Source organism: Artemia sp. Qi Xiang Cuo, chromosome 1 (genome assembly GCF_049724085.1).
Source record: "Artemia sp. Qi Xiang Cuo chromosome 1, ASM4972408v1, whole genome shotgun sequence".
Taxonomy (NCBI): Eukaryota; Metazoa; Arthropoda; class Branchiopoda; order Anostraca; family Artemiidae; genus Artemia; species Artemia sp. Qi Xiang Cuo.
This window is the reverse complement of record NC_142794.1, coordinates 50040508-50046977: the sequence shown is the minus strand read 5'-3', so window position 1 is coordinate 50046977 and position 6470 is coordinate 50040508. Positions and strand designations below refer to the sequence as shown.

General features: G+C 33.6%; 1 protein-coding gene across 1 annotated transcript in view; it reads right to left on the bottom strand.

Moving 5' to 3' along the window:
• LOC148956437 (uncharacterized) overlaps positions 1-6470 on the bottom strand; it is a 570204-nt gene that overhangs the window by 408304 nt on the left and 155430 nt on the right. The gene's annotated exons all lie outside the window — the stretch shown is intronic.

The following is a 6470-nucleotide window of genomic DNA, read 5'->3' as shown; positions in this document are numbered from 1 at the left end:
ACCTATAGTTCCTACATATTCGACATTTATGTGACATTAGTATTTTTTAAGCATATTAAATAAAAAAACAAGTTTTTTTTAACTGAACGTAAGGAGCGACATTAAAACTTAAAATGAACTGAAATTGTTCCGTATATGAAAGGGACTGCCCCCTCCTCAACGCCTCGCTCTTTACGCAAAAGTTTTTTTTATTGTTTTAGAACATAGAGTTTGTGAGAAAAAGTCAAACTTTATCGTAAAGAGCGAGGCGTTGAGGAGGGGACAGCCCCTTTTATATACGGAATAATTTCTGTTCGTTTTAAGTTTGAATGTCGCTCCTTACTTTCAGTTAAAAAAAACTTGTTTTTTTATTTAATTTCTGAATGTTTTTGAATTAATGCAGGTTTTGATTTTGCTCACCGTATATGAATAATTAAAACGAAATATGCAGATTAATTTTACTTTTTTTTGGTAAAATGGCTTTCTAGAAAGTTGTTTAATGTTACTTACGAACGTTTTTATTAGTAACAAATATACGTAGCTTACGAATCAATTTACGTAACGAACTTCTATATTCGTATATTTTTATTGCATATATTAGGGGTTCGCCCCCTAGTTAATACCTCGCTCTTTACGCTAAAGTTCGAATTTTTTGTCCAATTCTTTAAGAATGGCCCCAAAATCACAAAGGCCGTTAATTAGAATAGATAGATCTTATTAAAGTACTAAGAAAAAATTTAGCATAAAGAGCAAGTTATTAACTAGGGGGCGAACCCAATCATATACGTGATGGTTTCTGTTCGTTTTAAGTTTTGATGTTGAAAATGTTTCAGTTGTAAATTTTTTCAGTTGAAAACTTGTTGTTTATTTTATATTTAATTTCTGAATTTTTTTTTAAAATAATACTGGGAAATCCGGTGCCCCTTTTATAACAATTTCCCTTGTCCCATAAGAAGTTCCTCCATGTAAAGATCCTCCCACGTAACCTACGACCCCCCCCCACTACCAGAAAAAATCTCCCCCTGAAAACGTCTGTATACTTCCCAATAACCAACACTACGCTATATGTAAACAATTGGCAAAGTTAATAACTTGCAGCCCATCCCCCGGGGACTGTGGGGGATTAAGTCATCCTCAAAGACACAGCTATTATATTTTTCAACCATGCTGAACAAAATGGCTATTTCAAAATTTTGATCGAAATTCTTTGGAAAAACAATGAGCGTGGGAGGGGGCCTAGTTTCCCTCTATGTTTTTGGTCACTTAAAAAGGGAACTAGAACTTTCAATTTCCGTTCGAATGAGCCCTCCTGAGATATTCTACGACCACTGGGCCGATACGATCCCCCCTGGAAAAAAAAAAAAAAAAAAAAAAAAAAAAAAAAAAAAACACGCATCCGTGATCTTTCTTCTTGCAAAAAAAATTACAAAATTCCACATTTTTTGAGATAGGAGGTTGAAACCTCTACAGTAGGGTTCTCTGATACGCTGAATCTGATGGTATGATCTTCATTAAGGGTTCTATGACTCTAAGGGCTGTTTCCCCCTTTTTTCGAAAATAAGGCAAATTTCAGGCGTGTAACTTTTGATGGGTAAAAGAAACTTGATGAGACTTATATATTTGAAATCAGCATAAGAATCTGATTCTTTTGATGTATTTATTGGTATCAAAATTCCGTTTTTTAGAGTTTCGGTTACTATTGAGCCGGGTCATTCCTTACTTACAGTTCGTTACCACGAACTGTTTGATGAGGATTATATGCGGCGACATGACGATTATCACGAGTAATTCGGCGATTATTGGAATGTTTTTGATAAACAGCAGGGTCAAGTAAAAATTCTCTATTCATTTCGTCTAATTTGGGATCATAACGACGTCTATACTTTGGTTTTTCAGCATCCGCTAGAGATGTAAGTGAATTGTGCTACTGTGGAAAACCAAAGCGGCACTGGAATTTTCCATTTTTATTAATCATACAACTTGGATTTAAATTCCCACACGGATTACGAATTATCCACTTCAAGACTAATTCTCTTAGTAATGGATCGTTGGAATTTGGAATTTCAGCTGAAAAAGATCATCAATATTAACTGGATTATGGATTCAATCCTGAGGACTCATGATTAATAGCAGATGCATTTGTGGTAGTCCATGTTTTTGAAATTCAATCGTATACACATATGCTGCTACCTTTCCAAATATCTGATCCTTGTCAATATCATTGATTATATCGTCAAAGTTCAGTTTAGCAATTCGAGTAATGAGATCGGGACGATCTTGAGGGGACTATTCTATAATAGAGGTATCATGAAATTTAATAGTTGCTGCTTCTTTAAATTCAGGCCAATCAGGATTGCCAGTCACATTTATAAAGAAATCTGGGGTCCAAGGCGACGAACAACAGCCAAGGTGTCTTCAAAATATTCAGCAAAGTAGCGTGTTGCTCTGACGAATGATGACGGTAGTATGACAAAGGTAGCAAAGGTAAGTAGCCTCCTGTTTCGAGGCTAAGTCTTTAGAAGTCGTGTAACACTTACGTAGTTTTCACCCATAATAGTTTTCTGGTTACATTTTACCAATCAATACGATGACACTCAACACGAATAACACGAATCAACGAGGTACTGTTGGAAAAGTCTTCCGCCAAAATGTAAAGCATTAAAACTAATCCTACGCAGATTGGGTGTTACAGCTTGCACAGAAAGGCTTTTCGCATGTTCAGGTCGAAAAGCGACACGATTCCTTGCAAATTTAAGCCGTTTTAATGTGGACGACTTACATAAGGTGTTTGAAGTAGCTTACCCCTTGACCGCCCTGAAGTTTCAGATGGATAAAACATTGGGTAGGTAAAAGGCTCCATACGATGGTCGGTATTTTTTAAAATAAAAAGATTTTTGCCCGTCGTTTTACAACCATTTTCCATTAGGAAGGAGGTTTCGGGGGATGAACTCTCTTAGGGAAATTTTATTCTGGAGGAATTTGCCAGAATTCCTATACAAAATTCTTTTTGATTTGTCTTAATTTCTCTTTGCCGACTCAATTTTACAGAGAGAGATATTAATGGTAACTGTCCGGGGTAAATATTCACCGGGATTGAATTGTCTAGAGGGTCTTTCCATGGAGGGGGAGCCGGATTTCCCGCCATTATTTAAAAACAATCAGAAATCCAATTAAAAAAAAAAAATTTCAACTGAAAGCAAGGGGCAACATTAAAACTCAAAACGAACAGAAATTATTACGTATATGAGAAGATTTGATCCCTTATTAATACCTCGCTCTTTACACTAGAAGTTTGACTTTTTGTCTCAGTTCTTTAAGAACGACTGCTGAAACACAAGGGTCGGTTGACTAGTACAATGAGAAGCTTTTATAAAAGCACTAAAATACGTTAGCATGAAGACCGAGATATGAAGAAGGGGGCCATCCCTCTCATATACGTAATAATTTCTGTTCGCTTTAAGTTTTAATGTTACTAATTACTTTAATTAAAAAAATACTTTGTTTTTTTATTTAATGTGAATTAAGAACGAAGTACGAATTTTTTCATTTATAGTGCTTATTTCAAACTGCGGGGATAAACTAAATTGTTGTCACAACTAGTTTAGAAGAGGAATCTTGCACTAAGATTACCAATTTTTATATTTGCTTTTAGAGATTTGGGGGGTTGAGAATCGGCTCAGCAGTTCGATTCCCTCCAGCTCCAGTATTATAAAAGCGTTTTTGGACTACATCAGATAACTCATTCACAGATTCAGAAAGGTGATATGGGTCTGTTTTATTTAAAGCTGCGTAGGTCTATTTTGATGCTTAGATTTTGTTTGAAGTTAATTAAGAGAAATGAAGATGGACTAGTAAGAGCGGCATATGTCAGATGTTGAATAATGGTTTGGAACTTCGTAGCCATCTCAAGTTAGTCATTACTAGGAATAATAGGAATACCTAACTTATGAAATGATGGTGTTGATCCTCGTGATTTATCGACGCAATTTACCCCGTGATTTACCTCATGATTAGACTTAGAAAGCCACGTATGATTTATTTTAGAGGGTTAAGAAATTCAGTATTGGCAAAGGCTGGTTTTAAATTCCACAACATTGAAACATTATAATCTGACTAAACCTAGTTTTGGAGAAGAAGTTTATTTTAAATTTATTTGGAGTGGTTCCTGAAGGGCAGTACGCTTTTAAAAATGAGGATGAAGATTTAAACCATTTTCTCTGGAAGTGCCCGTTGCTCTTGGATTTAAGGGGGAAATATTTATATGGGATCGATTTGCTCCTTCCGGGTATTCTACAAAGTAGGAACCCAACCACAACAACTCGAGTTGGCGTGTTTATAGGTAAATATTTAGAAAGAAAATAGAGTTTAAATTATTGAGTTATCTGGTTTGCAGATTAGGTATTTATCGTTTTGTAGTTTGTTTTGTTAGTGATCTCCTTGGGTTTTTTTTTGTATAAATTTTTTTGCTGTGTTTATGGCCCTCAGGCTTCGGAAACACACTGATCTATCTATCCATCTATACTTATATACACACACACACACATATATATATATATATATATATATATATATATATATATATATATATATATATATATATATATATATATATATATATATATATATATATATATATATATATATATATATATATATATATATATATATATATATATATATATATATATATATATATATATATATATATATATATATATATATATATATATATATATATATATATATATATATATATATATATATATATATATATATATATCAAACAGATCGTGGTAATGAACTGTAAGTAAGAAGGGACCCGGCTCAATGGTAACCGAAACTCTAAAAACCGGAATTTTGGTACCAATACATACATAAGAAGAATCAGATTTTAATTTTGATTTCAAATATATAAGTTTCATCAAGTTTAATCTTACCCATCAAAAGGTACGCGCCTGAGAAAATTTGGCTGATTTTGAAAAAAGGGGGAAAGACCCCTAAAAGTTATAGAACCTTAATGAAATTCACACCATCATATTCAGCAAATCAGAAAACCCTACTGTAGAGGTTTAAAGCTCCTATCTACAAAAATGTGGAATTTTGCATTTTTCGCCAGAAGAAAGATCACGGGTGCGTGTTTATTTGTTTGTTTTTTTTGTTTGTTTTTTTGTTTTTTTCCCCAGGGGTAATCGTATTGACCCAGTGGTCCTAGAATATCGTAACAGGGCTCATTTGAACGGAAATTAAAAGTTCTAGTGCCCTTTTTAAGTGACCAAAAAAAGCTATCGATTACCCCTTGAGGGGGGCTTGAGGAGGGGTTACTTGGGATAATCTTTCCGTGGAGGATGTTTCTTTGGGGTAAGGGACATTTCTATGAAGGGGGCGCCGGATTTCCCAGCATTATTTAAAAAACGATCAGAAATTAAATTAAAAAAAACAAGTTTTTTCAACTGAAAGTAAGAAGCAACATTAGAACTTAAAACGAACAGAAATTATTACGTATATGAGGGGTTTCTTCCCCAAGTGAATACCTCGCTCTTTAGGCTACAGTTTTTTTTTTGTTCTTTCAAAAGAGCTATCTATTCTAATTAAACGGCATTTGTGATTCAGAGGTGTGTGAATTAAAAATTTTTTTAGCTGTTAACGTAAAGAGCGTGGTATTGACTAAGGGGAGAACCCCATCATATATGTAATAACATATACGTAATAAAAAAAAAACAATAAAAAAAAACAAGCGATACGGCTCAATAGTAAGCGAAACTTTTAAAAACTGAACTTTGATGTCAATAAATGCATCAAAAGAATGGGCTTATAATGCTGATTCTAAATATATAAATTTTGTTAAGTTTAGCATTACTCATCAAATGCTACGAGCCTGAGAAAACTTACCTGATTTTTTAAAAAGGGGGGAAACATCCCCTAAAAGTGAAAAATTTTTAATTAAAATGACTGTCGGATTCAGTGTATCAGAAAACCCTATAACATTGGTTTCAAGCTCTTATCTGCAAAAATCTGCAACTTAGTATTTTTTTTCAGAAGAAAAATATACGACTATAGAAGTTCGTTACGTAAGTTAATTTGTAAATTACGTCAGAACCAAATTTAGAGACAGCCATTTAGCAAAAGAAAAGTAAAATTTTTATGCAAATTTTGTTTACTTATTCAATGACGGCGAGCCAAAATAAAAGCTGCATTAACTAAAAAACGATCAGAAATTAAATAAAAAAACAAGTTTTTTAAACTGAAAGTAATGAGCGACATTAAAACTTAAAACGAACAGAAATTATTCCGTATATGAAAGGGGCTGTCCCCTCCTCAACGCCTCGCTCTTTACGCTAAAGTTTGACTCTGTCTCACAACTTTATTTTTTAAAACAATAAAAAACTTTAGCGTAAAGAGCGTGGCGTTGAGGAGGGGACAGCCCCTTTCATATACGGAATAATTTCTGTTCTTTTTAATTTTTAATGTCGCTCCTTACTTTCAGTTTAAAA